The sequence below is a fragment of the Mus caroli genome, chromosome 7, assembly GCF_900094665.2.
Source record: "Mus caroli chromosome 7, CAROLI_EIJ_v1.1, whole genome shotgun sequence".
NCBI lineage: Eukaryota > Metazoa > Chordata > Mammalia > Rodentia > Muridae > Mus > Mus caroli.
In genome coordinates, this window is record NC_034576.1 from 116,972,721 (window position 1) to 116,993,963 (window position 21,243).

Consider the following 21,243-nt stretch of genomic DNA (forward strand, 5'->3'; position numbering starts at 1 on the left):
AATGAGCAGCAATCAAGTCTTCTGTTAGTCTCTGAAGGATGAAGCCATATTGCTTGGGCTTTTTTTCCTTTTTTTGAGACATCCCAAGTTGGAAATATTTCATCTAATTTTTAATTCACATGTCTCAATTGTGACTTCTGTTCCTGACCTCTGATTGGTAACCATGTCTTGGGCTTTTCTCCTTAGTGGCTGGTGGAGATAATGGCAATCTCTGTGCTGGTTCAGACAATGGCGATTGTCTAGAATGAATTGGGGCATTGATCAGCACCCTTGCTCTGAGGGCTTCAGCTGTCAGCCCCTCTGTGTCTCAAAAGCCCTAGTGTGTGGATCCCCTAAGGGATTTGATCCTTGCCCTGAACCTGGCCATGGCCCCATGACTGCCCCTTCCCCATGTGACCCTGCCTTGCCCAGGGCTCTGCTGGGAGGACTGTGTCTCTTGGGTCTGAGCCCTGCTTTCCTCGGCATGATCGAGGCCTTGTGGAGACAGAGCTTGGAATGAAGAATGTGGGAGTTCAAGCTGTGCAGGGGCCCATGAAGGGTTATCTTGCCTCCTCCCCTTAGTCTGGAGGCCACAGGATGGTGTTCAGTGCCATCTCTTTCTACTGACGGGATCCCAAGTCTGTCAGATAGAAAGTCATTTGTTAGCTCTACCAGAGCAGTGCTGAGGCTAGCACAAAGCTGGTGAAAGCCCCAATCTCTGCTGAGAGATTTGTTTTACCCGTAGATGCTGCTGTGTTTGGGAAAGACCCCATGGCCAGGGCTATGCTTGCACAGAGCAGTGGTTAGATAGAGTGCCTGATGGTGGCCTTTCAGGCCCTGTGTGGGTGACTGATTCTCCAGGCATGCAAAGCCAACCGTGTTGGTGGCCATTGCTCATATTCAAGGCTAACTGTATAAGACTTTCACCACAGAAGGAGAAAACGGAAATGCCCTGGGCCTGCTCCTGGGTAAGGCTTAGTGGCTTTGGTCCTTCCTAGACGAATGCAACCTCAAAGAGGAGGCTCTACCTCTGCTGAGGATTTGTTCTGGTTATGCTCTGTTGGTTTCCCAACACTGAAACTCGACCTGGGAAGCAGGCTTAAAAACAGCAAGAGAGCATCATTCAGGATGCCAGAGTGTTCAAGTGGGAAGGCCACTTGCAATTTCTAGTTTTCTGGCTTTATTTGAATCTTTTGTTTTGTGAAACCTCTTCTTCACCTTTTGAAATGGATACTTGCATTTTAGAGACAAGGAAACAGAAGTAGAGCAAAATCAAATAAGCCCAAGGGTAGAGCCAGCCACCATTCCTTGCCAGGTCTGCAACTCTGGAGGCTGCAGTGGATGGCTACTGGCCACTGAGGGGGGCAGAGAACTACCCCCTTTTGGAAGCTTGAGAAGTAGGAAAAACTACCCCTTCAGGTAAACTAGGGGAGATACTGAAGACTTGTCTGTCTGGTACCGGGAAGTGAACATCACCAGCATTGTCGCTGAGCAGCATCTCTGTCCTTCCCAGCCTCAAGGGTGCATGGTGAGAGAAGGCCTCAGAGGCCAGGTGAGAATCTCCCACCCAGCAACATGGGGTGGGGGACATTGGGCTTCTATGGTTTTATTCTTCCCTAGAATAATCTCTGCTCTCGGAATGTAGCCTCCACCAAAGCTCTATGATCTAGGCAGTCCAAGCTCCCCTTTTTCAGCTCTAAGTACCCCCAGTGCCAAGCTCTGGGGTGTCCCAGATCCCCTGAGGTTGTCTTTGGGCAGACAGGACTCTGCCAGGCATGATGCAGTGTCTGTAGGCGTCAGCGGTTTGGCTGAGTAATTGTGTATAGTGTTCAGTTTGCATTGGAAAAATGGAAGGCTAGTCTTACAAACCAAATATCTGGGTTTGGAAACCCTGTGAAGTGCGGCCTGTGGTCTGAGAGTGTGAGCTGCATTGTGGGCCTGCATGCCCTGCTGGTTTAACAGATATCATTGTGGAATAGAACATTTCATCCTGGCCATCTATCCTAATGGAGTCAGAGATGGGTAGCATACATTGGAGATGTGAGAAGAAAATCACATAAGCCTTGCAGGCAGAAAGATTTGATGTCCAGTCTCAGTTTGCTGACCTGTAAAGTAGATGTGTCTTATTATAGCAGTGATAATGGAAACAGGAAAGCTCTTAGAAACCTAGTATCCTTCATAGAGTAAACAAACCCTGAAATACAGTCTCCCTACTTCCTGTCCCATCCACTTTCATGAAAGAATGCTGGACTGGAAGAGAGGTGGATGCCAGTTCTCCTCAGCCTCTGAGCTTGCTGCGTTCTTACCTTCCCTGCAATTCCCCTTCCTTCTAGGAAAAAAAAAAAAAAAAAAGACAAGCTCCTTTTCCCTTGCCCCTCTGTGTGTTTTGAGGATAATGAAGAACTCTGAGACAAATCTAGAAGTTCAGTTAATATGGAGTCACTACTTCATGTCTGACATGGTGAGACCCTTGTTATGTTAGGATCCAGGTAAAACATGAGATAGAGGGACAAAGGAGCACCCAGTCACCAAGTCACCATCTGACCATGTGACAAGACAGACCTGCACACCGAGGCCCATCTGTGAGTATGGTCCATGCAGGCTGGGTCCTTTCCATCTGTGCACATTGGAGAGGCCTTTCCAGAGATGACACCTGTGCTGTGCACCCTGAAACCTAGTAAGTTTTAGTAAGTGAAGAGGAGGATATTCTAGTAGAGAGACCAACACTCGCTAAGGTGCTAGGCTGTGTGTACGTGCGCGTGTGTGTGTGTATGTGTGTGTGTGTGTGTGTGTGTGTGCTTACCCATTTGACTAGTCTAGCCAGTAAGCATGACCTAGGGATCCTGTCTCTGCCACCTGAGTACTGATTACTACTGGGCTGTGGTCCCCATCTGGCTTTCATGTGCTGGAGATCCAAACTCCAGAGCTCATGCCTGGATGGGCAAGTGGTTATCCTCCAAACCATCTTCCCAGACTCCACTAAGTATTTCTTAGTGGCAAGCTTGGGGGACTTTAGTGACTGACTGGGGAGTGCTCAGTAGTGATGGAGATGAGACGGGAGACATTGCAGGGAGCTTGGAAAGGGTATTGGGCCTTGATGCTATGCTCAGTTATCCAGATAGTATTTATAGGCAAGGCACTGAACATTTTCAACAATTGTATGTAGAAAGGCTGAAATCCTAGTTGAGAAATCCCTCTTTATCCACGGTTTGCAGCTGATTGCATGACGTACCTTTTTTTTTCTTTTATACCATTCTGCTTTTCTTTCTTTTTAATAACATGAAAATAAATCCCTCTCACCTATATACTCACTTTTATTGCTTGTATAATTTGTATCTCATGGTTATAAATATGTTACCATAATATATCTTTTATTTAAATGTCTGAACACATTTAAAAATTTCATATTTCTTATTAATCTCAGAATAAATTAGAGACACAATCCCTCTTTATCCCTAAATCCTTGAGTTTATTTAGAGAAAGGCAGGCTCCTGTCTCAGTACAGTCTGTGTTGTGTTAGTCACCTTTCTCATTGCTGTGGCCTTCCTGACAAGAGCAACTGAAGGAACAAGAGGGATGTTTTGGCTTGTGATTTGAGGGGGTGTGGCTTATTGGTGAAGACATGAACGTAGTGGCAGAGAAGTACTGCGCTTGGGTTTATCTGGCTCCCTACCTCCCCCTTTGTAGTCAGGGTGGTCTCCATACTTCAGTTAAGTCTTTCTGGAAACATCTTCAAAGGCATGCCCAGAAGTGTGTCTCACGGCTAATGTCAGCTTCAGTGCAGTTGACAATAAAGATCACAGCCCTGACATCGTCTTTGTGGCTATTCCATCTTCCTCCCGGATCTAGTCTGCGGACACTGCTGTCTATCATGTCTTTTTAGTCTCCTCTGCTTTCTTTTTCTTGACCTTTTGGTTTTGAATAATGCAGGTGGTCATTACATTGAGTATCCTCTAATTTGGGTGTTTGGGGTTCTGCATGGCTCGAGTCAGGCTGCATGCTTTGGGCAGGCAAATGTGTTCTCTAGAGTCTTCATTTCAGCAAGCCACAGAAAGGGACTTCTCTGGCTCCTGGTTCCCCAGGTTGTCTTTTGCTCACTTCAAGTGATGTTTATCATTTCCACAGTGAAATTGCTGTTTTCTTCAGTTAATGAGTGATTTGTGGAGAGATATTTTGAGAATATAGCCATCAAACTTACATTTGTTTATCAGTCATAATTTTGAATTCATTATTTCTTTTATATTTACTTATTATTATTCTACTATAAGATTACTCATTTTCTCCTTCTTGTCATTCCTCCCTTCCTTCTGTCACTAGGGTCTCATATACTCTTAGTTCATTGGATGAGCCAAGTGTTGTATTTATTTTAGTTTCATGGTCACATGATCTCAGATTCAGTCAGTGGGAAGCTGTTATAAGCTGGCTTCTGTTTCTTTTCAATTTGTTTCCATGATTCTCTGGGTGTTTCCCTATTATCTGATGCAGCAAGAAGTTAGGGTTCATTTTGATCCTTTCTTATTCCAGCCTTGGAATTAGCCATTCATTTGAAGAGCCCAGGCTTCTTTTATGGGGGAATGGCATTTAGAAACCCAATTGGAGGCCCTTGTTATTGGTGTATATGCTCTTTTGGCAGAGCTAGGTCGTGCATGTCTATTTTCTTACACTGTAAACCAACACAACAGCATATTGCTAAGTGATTTTTTTTTTTTTTAGAAGTAATAACCATGCGAGCCTGATCTAACAGGAAGAGGGTGTGTTAGGGTGGGGGTAGTTCAGCAAGGGCCTCTTTCAGGAGATGATATCTCAAAAGACTTATATGTGAAGAGAAGTTGGAAGGGGAAAGAAGGGGCTTGTTTTAGTTGCACAGGGAATAATTACAGGAGTCTGAGTTGAGCCAGGATGGGGTCAAGGCAGAGTCAGTACTACATAGTAATTGATGAATGCAGAACGTAGCACAGATGCAGACAAGGGCTCTCCCAGGTTGAAGTCTTCAAGGCCTGTCAAACACAACATATTCAGAATGGAATTCCTGTCATTTCCACCCTGCACTGTCAGTCTTAGGCACATGTGACACTTACCAGGTGTTTCAGATCTCACTGAATGACCTTTCAATCCCCACAGCTGCACAAGTCAGAGAGATGAAGCCACCATCCTCATCACCCCCATACCTGTTGTGTTAGTGTGTATTGCTCAAGTCCATCATCTCTCTCCATCTTCACCAGCATCCCCTAGTTCGAGGTACTATTCTTACCCAAGCAATTCAATCATGCCCATACTGGCTGCCCTCCAGTTCATCTTTGCAGAGCAACCAAAGAAGACTTCAGATCAACTCTGGTCTTGTCATTTCTCTACTTCCAGCTGACCTTGAGATAAGCAAATTCCCATGTAAACCCAACAGGTCTCACCTGTCTGGCCCCGCCCACATCTGCAAGGATTGCTCTTCTGCCTAGAATATTCTTCCTTTTCTCATCACCGGAGCAGTTTCCTCTTAGCCTCACTTCAGTTTTAAGACACATCGTACCTCCTTCAGTAGGCCTCACCAGTAGGGATTTCTGTTTTCCTGTAACAATGAATACTTTAAAAAAAATTATGGTACTCTGTTCTATCTGGGACATTCCACTTTTGTACATTGCTTTATCCTGGTTGGTAGACATTACTGACACATGACACAGGGACACGCTGAGTGAATGGATAGATGGCTGAGTGAGTGATGAACGGAGTGTTAGGGAGCAAGCAGACAGTTGTTGATACTCTTTAACAGAAGAAAAAGTTGAGTGAATATTTTATTTGAAGATGAAGATTAAAACATTTATCTTAGAACATGTACCACCTTTTGGACCAGTGACTTAGACTGTCACCCAGGTGATTTGTGGAGGTAGTGATCAAATTCCTGTATAATCCCAAGGAGCGCCCTGGGGCAGGCAGCTGATCTCCAGTGGTATTCCTGAGCTCTGGACCTCTGTTTTCCCCACCTCTGGTTTGTTGGGCACATACAACATAGGAGTGATGTGAAAGGTCGTTACCATGGGAGGAAGGCTCCCTCGGGCAGCCCGAATGAGTCTCCTGAATGATTATGAGGGTCAGCAGCTGCCAGCATGCAACTCTCTGTAAACCCAATGGGAATACAGAGTACAGGGCTTACAGACCCAGCCATCACCCCCACCCCCACCCCCACCCCCACCCCCACTCCCTCAAAGAAGTCGAGCACTAGAATAGCCCATGTGGTCCCTCTGGCTCACTCATTCCTGCATGCCTCACTCTCCTGTCATTCATCAATCTGTTTCCTCTTCTTTTGGTCACTTCCCCACCCACCCATCTGCCACCTACCCAGCCATCCACAAACAAGAATGGATGTTGGATTTACATGCAACACTCAAAGCTGAGAGTCCTCTTCTCTCTTACATTATTTTAGATTATTGTCCTCTCAGTCCAGAGGCTCAGGTAAGGAGACATCGGGGTGGGGGCACCATGCTGCCTATGAACTGTTGATTAATGTGACAGTTTTTTTTTCTCTGTCTCTGTCTCTTTTCCTGCTGGCCAGATCTTTCCTTGCTTCCCATGCCCGAGTCCTGGCGTGCTCTTCACTTTCCTTATCTCCTTCCCATGATAAGCTTAGGGAACTAGCCCCCAAGAGTAAGACAAACAGCCCCCTCTGGGATCTTTATTTTCATCTTTTTATCATTGATTGCTATTCAGTCTTGTGGAATTTGTAGAGAGGCTAAAGACTCAGAGAGAGCTAGCTTTAAAACACAGCATTTAAAAGCCAGGCAGTGGTAACCTCAGCCTGGCCTCTATAGATGCTGTCATTTCAGTTTTCTGAAAACTGTCATTTACAAAGCTCTCCAAATGCATGCTGTCCATCTGGTGTCTCAAAAAGGGTTGGAACTGAGCAGGAGAGGACAATAGCAGCCCCATCAGATAGCAACATCTTGGAACAATGCCCAGGGTGCCAAGGGTCTAAGTTACAGACTCCTTTACTCACTCAATCTATTCAAGCATCTACTTAGTATCTGCTGTGGTCTGTGCATTGCTCTAGATACTGGAGAAACAGGAGAGGGCAAAAGCCAGTATCAAGTCCTTCCAGGACTTGCTTTTTGGTTTGGGAGGACAGCTAGCAGGTCATGTGCAGGATGCAAACCCAGTTCTCAGTGCTATGTAGAAATGTAAGAGTGGGGAAGGTTTGGATGAACAGACATTTAAGCAGAGGCCAGTATTGTCTCAGCTTTTTGGTTAAGATCAGGCAGAGGCCTGGAGGAGGGAAAGGTGCGGGCTATGTGAACATTTCGGAGAGGAAATGCAAGGGTGAAGGCCCCGAGGCATTTGTGAGGAAGGTCAGTAGGGACAGGGTGAAGTGAGGAAAGAATCCAAAGGAGGTGAGGTGGGACATCCAGATTCAGAAGTTTCCTGCATGTTGTTGGCACAGCAGTCTGAGTGGTAGTGCCATCGGAAGGGTGAAGCAGAGTGCTGCCATGCTTTGGCTGCTACGAACAGAATAGATTGTGGAAGAGGGAGCTAGACAGGAGAGAAGATTTAGGAACTCCTTTTGGAAACTCCAGGGACAGAGCATGCTCTTCACTAAGCATCCATTCTTTCTATCCCATAGGATCTCTCCACCAGGCCTCATGGGTTTTCTAATTTTAATTTTAATTCATTTTAATTATGTGCAGATACGTGTCTGCATGTTGGTAGGAGCTTATAGTACAGGTGTTGGAAGACACCAGAGCTGTCAAATCCTTTGGAGCTGGAGTGACAGATTGGTGTTAGCTGCCTGATGTAGATGCTGGGAACCAAACTGATGTCCTCTAAGAGGAGCAACAAGTGTTCTCAATGGCTGAGCCTTTTCTCCAGCCCCAGGCCTGGTGGTTTCTAACACATGGAATACCATGCCAGATGCTGGCTGTCATGGGCATAACTTTGTGGGACGTTGGTCCTAACAGGGAAATAAAGTGTGTTATAGGAGGTCATGGAAGCCAAGCATTCTCAGCAAATCTAGCATAAATGGAGCCAACACTGCAGTCTTACAGTAGCCCTGCTGTGTGGGCTAGATTTAGCTTCAAGTCCTGGTCATGTTTATACCAAGTACTGGTTGATTAGGTGGGCAGTTCAGTCCCAAGGGCAATAGGGCAGTGTTCTTGAGGCTGGAACATGATGCACAGGGAGTACATGAGGGCTATATCATAATAGATCTGAGGAGAGCTGGGGCCAGGGTCTGACAGCTGTGAGGAGGATGCAGATCTTAGATCCACATGGGGTTACGGGGCTGAGAGAAGTATAGAAGGTTGTGTGAACATTGTGTTTGAAGAGATTGAAACTGACATTAGCTCAAGCAGGTTAGGCTGGGGCTGGAAGCCAGCAAGACCGTCCCCTTGAACAAGGACCCCCGGGGTATAGGTAGCAGGAATGCTGTTGGGATGGTCCCTAGAGGTGCAGTAGCTGGGAATGCAGTGATACAGGGGCCCAAGTGGCTAACGAGGTCAGTGGGAGAAATGAACATTCATCACTGGCACAAACCCTCGATGTCTCTTGTCACTTGAAGCCACCTTTGAACAGAGAACATAAAGTGGCCTGGATTCTGGGGAGAGTAGGATTGGGGTCTAGTCTCTGGTCGTGAGTGATTTTCACAAGCTTCCCGTGTCGGAGGACATTAGACTGTAGAGATATTAGGTCTGCAGGAAGCCCTCATCAGTCTCAGCCTCTCTTACATAGGGGAAATTGGAGGCCTGGAGAAGAGGCATACATGGCCCTAAGCCATTATATCTTATGGAGGTTGTAAGACTGGAGTCTGGGCCATAGCAGCACTAACAATCTACACTACCACTACCTTCTATCCTCAATAGGCTTCAGTTAAAATAACACTGCAAAGCCGAGAAAGATAGCCCAGTGTGGTCATACTGGGAAGAGGTACGAACAAAGAACCAGTGACCTCCCAAAGCCCATCTTCAGGCTCCTGATTGAAGCTTTACACTTAAATAGAAGGAAACTGGTAGCATAACTAACTAGTCCTGGTCAAAGTGTGGTCCTGTCCATTTTCTTTGTCTCAGCTCCAGTCTCTCCTGCAAAGTTGTGACAAGCTGTCAGAGTTGTTTAAGTTCTTCCTGGGGACAACCTCTCCTGGCCAGCATCAGGCTTCAGCGCTTCCTTTTCAGCTCTTGGGCAAGCTCCCACTTCTTGGAGACAGTTGTTCAATAGTCTGTCAGCCAAAGGGAAGAGCACACAAATTTCTTTAGAGTATGTACAGTCCCGCCAGGATGTCTGCTTATAGAGTGCCCACACTCATGGCAAGAAAAAGGTAAGCATCTCACTGCACTCATGATACTGAAATTAGTGTGGTTTACTTAATTATGCATCTGCATATCTCCGCCAATGAAAGAGGAAATCCTATAAAGGGTCAATTCATCCATCTTCATCTTTAGCACAAAACTGGGGCTTGAAGCAGAGAGGATGCTGTACTGTGTCTCTCTCTTGACCTTGACTAAGATGGGCATGACACTGCTCTCAGAGATGGTCGACTAGAAAGTCCTGCCCCTGGGTGGGACCAAGTGCATTCATGTGGCTTTCTTTCTTTCTTTCCAGTTTTCAATCACAGTGAGGTGCAATGTCTCACTAGCTTTTGCTGTCAAGTTGCCTGGTACCAGGGCAAGAAAAACCTTCCCTTTCAGAGAGAGAATAGCACAGGAAGACCCATAGCCTTCAGCAGGCACTTGGAATGTGTATGTGTGCAGGGGTGGGGCTTAGGTCCATTGCTTAGTATAGCCTAAGGCTTGGTCTCTGGGGACTGTACAGACCTGCTTATTTGTTTCCCTGAAGTCTCAACGACCAAAAAGCCACTTCTTTAAGAATAGTCTAGAAGACTTGTCATAGTCTTGGTGCTGGAGCTGGGGCTCATTCCTTCTCACTGTAGAAGAGGCTCCAAAAGCGTACTCTGCCTGTTTCTCTGACCCAGGCTAAGCTGCCCCATTGCTCTGGAGCAAAGGTGGATTCAGGAGCAGCAATGAGGGCAGCAGGAGCAACAGTGCAGCTGTCTGCCTCCCCAGTTCCATTCACTTTCTGCTTGTGATTGGGAGATGTGTGAGTTCTGAATCCATCACCCTCTGTCTCCTTATCACTGGTATTAATCAAGCTTTAATATTCCTTGGGTAAATCTTGAGACTATTATTCAACTTCCTAAATTCATCCTAGGATCAAAACTCCTTTGTATTTATTTACTAGTTTAAAAAAATCTTACCAATAGGAAAAGACCCCTATTTTCAATATATCTTGGCTATGCATTTCAGATTCATATTGTCAGTTTCTGAGGAAGAATCCTGCTGGGTTTTATCTGGAATTCCTCTGAATCTATACAACAGATCTTTTAGTGGAGGATTGGCACTTCTCAGCATTTGCATGCTGAATGATCTCTTGATTTACCTTGGCCTTTCTTAGTATCTTTTACCAGTGTTTTATAATTTTCCCAATTAAGGACTTGCACAGAAAGTCATTTTAATTTTCCTTATGTATTTTATTTCTCTTGTTGAAGGTCTTTCCTCCTCTGCCTCTCTCCCTCTCCCTCCTTTCTTCCTCCTCTCTCCCAATATGCTGTTGATTGGGACTATATCTGAATTTTGTATATTTGTAGGCAACTTTCTAAGTTTCTTTATGATTTGGGGACAATTTATTTGTAGACACTGTTGGGTTTTATACATGGACAATGAGTAGCAATCTCATCCTATATTTTCAGAAGAAATAGAAAGAGCTACAGGTACAGTATCTGGGTGGACACAGATGCATTGATTCTTGATTTGATCAGGTTTACATAATGTGTGGTTGTGTGAGTTGGCGAGTAAAGCATTTCCACTTTCTCTGTGGCTGTGTGCTACATAGTGACAGTCTTGATCCTGACATTTCTCACATACAGCTTTCTTTCTATCCTAGATCAGATTTCTAATGTAATAATGAATCCAAGTAGTGAAATTGGGCATCTGCTCTCACGGGACTTGCTTTCAATGGGTTAAGCATAGTATTCATGATACTGTTTTACCAAAGAGGCAGTCACTGATCGACCGGCCAGTCTAAGGAAAGCCCCTTTTGGTCCTCGTTTAATCAAAGTTTTCTTTTTCTAAATTACTATTGGATTTTATCCATTTATTTCTGTCTGTTGGTGGTAGTCATGACTTTTCTACTTTCTTAATGTGATGAGTCTCATTGTAATAGCCAGGCTGTATTATTTTTCCCATTGATGCTGGATTTTGTTGTCTAATTTAGCACATTTTATTTTATTTTCTGTTATATATGATTGGTTTATATATCTTCATTCTTGTGCTGTTCTTTTTAAAAAAATATATTGTGGGGTGTGTGTGTGTGGTGTATGTGTGTGTGGTATGTGTGCAGTATATGTATGGTATGTGTGATATATGTGTGATGTGTGTGTGTGTGTGTGTAGTATGGATGTGTGTGGTATGTGTGTGTGTGCAGGTGTACACATCCAGGGATGCTTAACAGTTCTGTTCACTTAATTCCTGTTTTTCTCTGGATGCGTTCAGCATGCTAACCATTGTGCAGTGTCATTTGCTTACCTTTGGGTATTTCCAAAATCCTTTTTGTCTTTGGTGTTTTCTAGTCTTTTTAATTTTCTAAGATGCATGCACCTTTCATGTTTATTTTGCTTGATACTCATTGTTATTTCTGGATTTGAATGCTACTCTCTTTGAATGCGCTTCATACGTGTGCTCTCTTACCTTCCATGGAACAGTGATGAAATGCTGACCAGACTATGGCACTTTTTGCCCTTAGCCTTAGTTTTCTCATTTTTAAAAGTTTGTCCTCTTAGCTGCGTTTTGGACAATTCCTTTGTTCTATCATTTGACATACTATTACATCTTTTCATTTTTTTTGTTTCTTCCTTGGAGCTGCATGACTATAATTTGTAGCCTTTGTTTCTTGAATCTGTTTCCAAGAACTCTATTTTGTTTCTTGGAATGAAATTTTCTAATTGAGCTCTGTCATCAATTCCCTAACAGGCAATGCGAGGCCAACCCACAACTTCTATGGGGGTCATGCCACGGTGATTAATTCTCAGCTTTTACGGTTGACATTTTGCAGAGAAGGTTCATTTCTCATTTTCCTATGCATTGAGCTGCTTCTTTTATGGACTTGTATTGGATTCTTCCTCTTGGGGAATCTCTAGGCTTTAGTCCCTGCCTCCCTTGCCCCCCCAAAAGAAACACATGCTTGATGGCTGTTGCATCTTACAGATGCTGTCAATGGAAAACTCTCTTTGATACCTCATCCTATTTTGATCTCTCCAGATTTATTTATATCTATTTATTTATTTATTTATTTATTTATTTATTTATTTATTTATTTTTGCCAGATCAGTGACATGTTTTAAGGCCACAAAGTGATTCATCTTCATTGTCAGCTTCATTGGATTCAGAGGATTCTGGGAGACACTTGTCTATGATGCATTTCCAAAGTGGTTTAATTGAGGAGCCAAGACTCATCCTGAATGTTGGTAGCAGCATGCTTTGGTCTAGGGTCTGGGCCTAAATAAAAAGGGAAAGAAGGAGAACGCTATCTGAGGGCTTGTGTTCATCACTCTGCTTCCTGACTGAGGACACATGAGCCTTGTCCCCCTGCAACTGTGACCTCCTACCATGATGGCTTCACAAACATGCATGAGCCAAGATCAACCTTTCAATTCCTTAAGCTGCTTTGTCAGATATTTTGTCACAGATACAAGAGTAGTAACTGATGCCTATAAATATCTCAATACTTAAAGAAAGCAATTTTCATGGAGAACTATTTAGACTATCTGATCTATCATTTTACAGGAATTAAAAACATAATGTTAGTTTTCTGTGTAAGAAAGGCGTTCTAAAATAAACAAATAGAAAGAGAGAGGGGGAGGGGGGCTCTGTTGCCAACTAAAAATTAGCTGCTGAAAAACAATGATAAGCTGTCGAGGATTGGCAGAGAAATTGGTGTTTTATCCCCACTCAACTTTTTAACCATGTAAGCTATCGAGTTAAGGATTTTCTCTTTTCCTTTCTACCTCTCTGAAGTAGGGATAACAGCAGCACTGATTGTTTTAGATGCTTGGGGGGGGGGAGGAAATGTGCTTATTTATTCAAAACACTTAGAAAACTTCCTGGCACATAGTTAAGTGCCAGATATAACAATTCACTGCGTTAAAGATATAATACAATGAAATACACCTCTTTGCTTCATAAAAAGTAAAGATGGCTCCAGTTAAACTATGACAAACTACCATTGGTTAGAGTATGACAAAACACATCCTAGAATTGCATGGCTGTAGCAATATTGGCTGTTATTGTGCACGGATGTGTGAGAGCAGAGTCGGCCATCTTGGAGACAGATTCAAAGTCTCAGAATGGATAGGACTTTACTCAAGCCCACCCTCATGCTGATTGAGCTCCTACTCTGCTGTAGGCACTGCTCAAGTGTTGCTGTGACATGAGGTGTTCTAGAAAGAGTGATAAGTCTTGTTAATGCAGCATTCTATAGAGCTCTGGCCTTCATGTTTGAGGTCTGTATAGTTAACTTGAGTAGGCAGATGCAGACAGTGTATCTTACATCCCCTTAAAAGGGGATTTTTTTAAGGGTCCCCTTAAAGGCTTCTTTAGCTACGCACATTGGAGCAATGTCAATAGCGTGTTGAGAATGATTGTGCTTGCTCATACTCTGGCTTATTCTGTTCATAAACTCAGAATGTGTCATGCCTCAGAGTTGGTGACGTCTTGTCTATGACTCTTGTCACTAAGAAGCTAGTGAGAACACTTGACCACTGTGACTGAGCCAAGGTTCTGCGTCAGATTTACTTCTCTGTTGAATATCCCATAATCCTTTGCTCACACACTGTGGGAGCTGGGATGGTAGTTGTTTCTTTAGGGCTAAAGCTGCTCATCACAGAAATATCTTAGTGTTTGTGTTCATTCGAAGCATGCTTTCTGTCCTATGCTACTATCCCCAAATGCCAAGACTGTAATTATAATGTGTAGAAATGTATTCTCTTACAATGCGAGGTTAGAAAATCTAGTATCAAGAACCTCCCAGCTTTGTATCTGGAGAGGTACTTCTTCTCTTTCAAGATGATCCCTGAATGCTGTATCCTCCAGAGGGGAGAAAAGGCTGGTCCCCATGTGGCAGAAGATGGAAAGATCAAGATAGCAAAGACATGTCTGTGAGCCCTTTATATAATATTCATCCATTTTCAGGGATTTCACTCTCATGATTATTTATATCCCTGGTCTCTACCTCCCAGTGCTAACGCATTGGCTATTAGATTTTTATGCATCCTGATGGGAACTTGAATTTTCAAACAATAGCAATTTTTAAGTGCTAATTTTTCTTTATATTCAAATTTCCTTTTGATTCTTTCCAATACATTTAATAGAGTCTGCCCTTTAGCCTTTTGGGGTGAGAGAGCAGATCTTTGACGTCTCGGTAAGAAATTGGGAACACAGAGGGATGCCATGAAACTTCTCATGTAGTTTCTCTTTAATTGGCTTCTGGGGCCAGAATAGATTCTTAGATTGTTATTAGCTTTGAAGTATCATATAGACACTATGCTCTTAGGATAATCTTATGACATAGAAAGAGTTCCAGTCTGATTTTACAGATGAAAAAAAAAATCCAAAGATCAGAGGGGCTGAAGTGGAAGCAGTCACAGATTTCTGTGGTTTCTGTGTTCTATGCTACCAAGGCCACTCCAGTGCAGAGGGTCAGGAAGGGGAGGAGTCAGAGGAGCCTGACTTGTCCTTGTTGTTGGTGTTGTGCTATTATCCTTTCATGGACTAAGAAGAAAGAAACAATGCATCCATGAAAATATAAGATGTTGTAAATTTTCCTTCCTAAGTCCTCCCTCTCAAGAGTATATAGACCCCTTCAACTTGGGCCTTCAGCATGACTCAGGAAGAGAAATAGCTCGCCCAGTGTGACCTCTGAATGTGATTTATGAAATAAGATGCATCCAAATTTTCACCACATTGGAGCTATTCAATTTTCTCTAATGGCCTTTATCTGAGAGTTATGTCCATTCATGGCAGTTACAACCAGTAAGTCATTAGCTTAGAACATGGTGATGGTTAATTTTAGCACCCTGGGATCTGAGCCCAGTGGGGAAGGTCTCTCTCTTCTGCAAATCCAAGATAAGCAGCATTTGAGCAGTTGGATAATATTTATATCAGGGAAAGTTAGAAAGTAAGAAGTAATCATTTAAAGTTTGAAGATGAAAAGGCCTTTGAATACTTAGAGTTGAGTTGCTAGAATGGCCTCTTGCTTCTTTCTGCATTTATGTGCTTTTGCCAAAAGTGACATGGCACAATCTTTATACCAAGTACCCACTAGTTATATACATATACATATACGTATACGTATACGTATACGTATACGTATACGTATACATATACATATACATATACATATACATATACATATACATATACATATACACACATATATTTCTCACTGGTATATACAGAATTCTCATTTTACTAATTATATATTCTTATATAATATAGAAAAATATAACCTGATGTGAATTTGGAAGTCTAACTCCTTAATGTATATTCTTAGTCCACAGAGCTCTGGTAGGTGAGGCTCAAAAACCCAGGCAAGCCCCTTTGCAGGGAATATTCCACCTCAGGTCTCAGAGTTCAGGCCATCAGTCCTCAGGTATAGTCTTTGGCAAGAATCCTCAGTTTAATTAGGTGCCAGGAACAACAGGCTCCTGTGCAGTTTCCAAAGCACAGGGAAGCCGAGTAATCATTGCCCTGGAACCAGAGAGGCTGTATTTCAAGACACACTATAGAGGCAGCCATGGGTTTCCTGATTCTAAACAAGACATTTGGTGGAGGCCACATGGTGGTTTGCTTGGATGGGTGATGCTATTTAGAGAATGGGTGGTTTATAAACCAGGCATTGGGAAACATGGGTTCCGGTAGGGACATCTTGCCAGCAATGACATTTGTCTTAAAATTACTCTTGCTATGATGAAATATTATGACCAAAACCAACTTGGGGAGGAGTCTATTTTTCCCACAGTTCTATACAAGAGTTCATTATCAAAAGCAGTGAGGGCAGGGATCTGGAGACAGGAGTTGATACGAGGCCATGGAGGGATGCTGCTCACTGTCTTGCTCCCTGTGGCTTACTCGGCCTGATTCTTTTAATAGACCCCAAGACCACTAGCCCAGGGATGGCACTACTCACAGCAGGCTGGTCCATCCCCCATTGATCACTAATTAAGAAACTGCATTAGAGCTAGCTCTTATGGAGGCATTTTCTCAACTGGGGCTCCCTCCTCTCTGATGACTAGCTGTGTCAAGTTAACATCAGACCAGCAAGTACACTATGTTTTTCTCTTTCTCTCTAGAGATGCAAACACATCCCTCAGCTAATTTATCTGATCTATCTCACTCCAAAGGATAGTATACAATTGGGACCCTTGGATTTATTTTCCTTACTACGCTGCTTCCCTGACCTTGATAACCATAGCAAATAATAAAAGCAGGAATGGATATATCGGATGTATAACTGGTCATCAAATCTCCATTGATTTTCTCCTGCAGACACTGAGGCCTAGGTTGGTCTTTCTGCAGCTCTCTCCTAGGCAAAGGCTTATTGGGATTTTCTAGAGGATAACAAGCAGTTTATGGCACATGTGTACATGTCTGAAGCACATCTTTAGCAATCTTGATCTTCCTCCCTGTGAAGCTGTCTCTCCATATGTATATCACACCGGGCTGCGGAGGCCTAGAGGAGGTAAGACTTGTTTTGTGAATCCTGAGATCTGTTCTGCCTCTTCCCTTTTTCTGTCACTTACCTGAAAATCAGGGATGACATAGTAACTTAACTCAGGGAACTCTTCTAAAGACTAAGTGTACAGTGTTTAGAACAGTGTCTTACAGCCATTAAGTGTGCCTCACTCTCCTCTCTTCATGGTTATTGCTGTTATTACTGTGTCGAGGGACTTGTCCCCTGGCTTCCCATAAGTTCTAATATCCTAAGAGTGTGATTTAAGGTCTCCTAGGAAGACAGGATTGTTTATTCCTGGTCACCACAGCCTCTGTCCTGACTAGTTTGAGATACAGTTTCATTGATAGAATTTTTGTGGCCTTTTAGGTAAAGTCTCGAAGGTAGATAAATTCAGCTCATCACTCAGAGGATTGGGACCCTGTGTGTGCTTTGCGGAAGCTGTTCTTTGTCACACAGGGCTGTGGAGGCCTAGAGGGGGTAAGACTTATTTTGTGAGTCCTGAGGTCTATTCTGCCTGTTTCTCGGCCCCTGCGGCCTGACAGCTGTGAGGAGTCACCACGGCTTTCTCCAGGGAGCCAGAGCTTTCTATATTTCATGAGACTCAGTCTGTTAGGCAGGACCAGGTGGCAGCTTGCTTGGTTTCTTGCACCTCCCCTGGGAATGAGAGTCCTTGAAGTATCTGATTGCTGCAGGATGCCCGGCATCCCAGCTAGTGACTCAGGGTTAACTCCAATGGGTATCCGTATTCTTACCCCAGATCCGAGGTTCCAAGTTCAGATGTTGAAGGAGATTCATTGTTACCTGAAAAGCTTTTCTCTATTTTTTTCTTTTTCTCTCGTGTTCAAGGGCTCTTGTGTTCTCTCTGGAAGCTTTTATCATCTTCTAAATCAAGCCCTCAATGCTGTTCTTCCCTCTTGGAGTCCATTCATGGCTCTGAAGCTCCATTCTAACCATTCCTCTTCCTTACTCAAACATCTCCAGTGGCTGATTGGTATTTGTTACTGCTATGAAATCTTCATGATACAAATGCCTAGTCTTTTGTTTGTATATTGTCTCATGAAAATTCATAGTGGTAGGGTTATTCCTCAGATGTAGGAAGAAGGGGCATATGTTAAAGACCAAAGGAATGATGTTTGTCCATGGGTTATCTTAATGCCTACAGTATTACAAGGTTCCTGCTCTGCAGATGGCAAACAGATATGGAGGCACTAGAAAAGTCCTATTTAGTTCCTGAATGAAGTCATATTCTCTAAGATACTTTTTAGCTCTAAAGAGCTAAAGACAGAAAGAGTGGATTGTAAAGATGGTTCTATCACTTGTAGCCTGTGCACTCTGAAGTCTTAGAGAAAGAAGAACCAGAGCATATCTGATAGTTCTCCTCCTCCAAGCAGCCTCCTGACACTGCTTCTGGAACTGTTTTCCACAGTATTTACTGTCTCTTCCATGTGGTCAGTTGTATAGAACTCACCAGATTAAACAATACCAGCTGTGTTAGGAGCTGTCCCCAGATTGTCCCATTAGACAAGAGCAGAAACACCCTTTGCTGCTGGTTTTAGTGGAATAGTTTTCTGTAAATAGTCTCAACTTCCTGCAGGAGACCAGTCACCTTCGCCAAGTGGAGATGAGCAAAAGCTGCCTCTAATGGGAACTGGGAACAGAACTAAGCCACTTAAATTGATCTCTTGAGTTTAACTAAGTCAAAGATGCTCAAGGCTTCAAGTCCTCATGAATAGACACTCATGGTGTGGGAGACACAGCGCCCAGGACAACACAGTGACTGAAAGTATAAGACAGAGAACCCATGCAGCAATGTAGTGGGGTGGGGTGGGCAGAGGAGTCCTTTTTCCTGTTTACATCTAAGTGTGCCCTTCCCACCTCATCTACACTTCTCAGTTCCACTTCCTAAGAAAAACGACACTCCCGGCTAACCTACCCAAGCACAGTATCAGAGCCTTTTGCTTGTACTTCATCCTCAAAGAGCACAGTTGAGGGCGTCACAGAGGGGTGTTGATGGTCCAAAGTCACTTGATAATTAAGTAGAGTCAAGGTTTGAATTTATCACCCATTTTGTTTAAACCATCTTTCACAATTAGTAAGAAGTAGGGTGTCCCTTTGAATCTGTTCTTGGTTTTCTGATAGACAATGTAGCTTTGGATTGTTCTTAACTCTGTGAACCTTTGCTCAGAGGATGGGTGGGACTTAGAGCAGTGGGATGCTGGAAATATGTAGGCATCAGAAGGAGATGGAGAAATTGGTAGGGAAATTCTGTGAGAGCTGTATTCTGAGCAGTGAGGGCCTTTTAGTGAGGGCCTTTGGAGATGGGCATAACCTCTGAGGAATGGAGTCACACTGCTCATTGCCTTCATGAGCTCAGCACCACTCTTCCAGTCTCAGATGGGAATTTTAGTGCATTGTCTTCAGTACACAATTCTCTCCTCTGTAACATGATACTAATATACCATGAGTTAATTGTACATGAAGCAGTTAAAAGGGTACCTGGAACACAGCTCATGCTCCATGAATATTAGCTATTAAAACTGTTACGGGATCTTCATAAATATCATCTAGGTTGACTGTCTGGTGTTTACCATCTGGTCTTCCAGATAGTCTCCCTCATCTGTATGTCATCCCCACGAGTGTGGTCTACAGACTTCTGACTCTGTGGTGGTCATTTTGTAGGGTCCTGTGCCTATTCCCACTGTGAAAATGAAGTCTTAAAATAGAGCCTCTAACTAGATTACTGATACACAAGAACTTCAGATGTCCCCAATGCTGTGGAAAGACACACGATGCAAGAGAACACCCTGAGAAAGGGTTTTTGGCCTGTGGGCCACACCTGTGTCACTGCCGAGCAGCTGCGAATAAAATACCTACTACTACTACTGTCTGAAAACACACAGATAATGGATTAGAAATGGCTGCCAGAATGTTGCAGTCTCTAAGCCATATTTCTGGAACCTTGCCAGAGAAACTCAAACATTTATCTGCAACTAGGTTTCTGCTCACAATTACTGTCCTTCCTTTGGGTTCCTCAGATTCAATGAAATCAGATCCAGGGCTTCCTCTAGTGTTCTATGGCCTCCTTTTCCTTGGCTTGCAGAATCCTTCAGTTTGCATTGTAAAGGACCTTGATGCTTGTCAACCATCTTCCTTCCAGTCTTCTAACCTACCATAGGCTTTAATGCCCTGTGGGTCTGCTTTTTGCCTTCCCTCTGGGGTATCAAGCACCTGTGACAACAACACACTGCTCAGAGGAGGTGAAGCACAGTCTTAGATAAGGGTTCCAGCCCATGTTTCTCCAGGTGAGAAATGATGGGCATTGGGACTGAGGCTGTGATTCTCAAACTCCTGGGCACCCAGATGCTTCTGGGAACTATGAGGACTTGAGAATGGTGATTACCACCTAGACACTGCTGGGGACCTTGAGGGTTTGGAAATAGGAGCCTGAGGGTCTGTGATGAGCCCGGGGGCTCTGGCTTAGTTCTATGCTATGTGACTGGCTGTCATAGTCTTCTTAGTGGGGTGTCATAGTCTTCTTAGTGGAATGTCAATGGTCATGTGTTCCAGGACAGGAATCTGATCAGGAGCTAGTCTGAGTATCTGCTGTTTTCAATCATGAGTTTTATCGGGGTTCTGAACTTTGCTATGACCTCACCAGTTCTTCTGTCTGGTGGCATAGTCCACTGCCCCACAATTCCCTCTCCAATATGTTGTTTGTTCTTCCTCTTTTTTCATGATAAAGATAGAAGTAAGATAGAATGCTCTCACACTGTCATCTCATCACAATTAGATTTTACCCAGGGAAACTGGGTATTTCCTTTGTGTTCTCTGTGTTCTAGGACCTTCTAGAGCCTTCTTGATGCAGAACACTATAGGCGATTGCTAATGCTCTTAATTACCCACCAGAACTAGATGGTAAAACCATACTGCTGAAGACACCATCCTTTTGTGTTGTAAGACATTGAGAAAACATGTTGGATCTGAGCTGGAATTTTATTCCTGCTGGTTTGCTTTCATAGCGTTGGAAGGTGTTGTTTAAGCTGCTAAGGGAGGGAAAAGATCATCAATGTCCCAATACAACTGTGCATCCATGAGCTACAATTACGACCTGCCTGGTAAGATATATCTACCAGGGTAATAAGATTGCTATTAAAACAGTACTCATCCACTCTCTGCTTGAATTAGAGGCCTACTTTACAGGGAGAAAGTGAAAAGGGAATATGGAGAGAATTTACTGTAAGGGAGATGTCAGAGGAGATCAACAGCTGGGCAGTTAGTTTTATGAGGGAGGAGGACCAACCCTGTAACGTCACTGTGAGGATCAAGAAAGCCAAGTGCACTCTCAGCTCCAGAACTGGAAGTCTCTAAACCATTCACATCTTCCCACTGGTACGCTATTGGCTGAACAGAGCAGAGACCTTTATGTCCACTGACTTAACCGACAAGAATAGATATGATCTTAGATGCAGGAAGTGTAGAGGTGGGCCAGACTACAGGGAGTCTGTGATC

The 21,243-nt window shown here is 43.6% G+C and overlaps 1 protein-coding gene across 1 annotated transcript in view; it reads left to right on the forward strand.

Annotated features, from left to right (window-relative positions):
• Insc (INSC spindle orientation adaptor protein) overlaps positions 1-21,243 on the forward strand; it is a 108,525-nt gene that overhangs the window by 2,059 nt on the left and 85,223 nt on the right. The gene's annotated exons all lie outside the window — the stretch shown is intronic.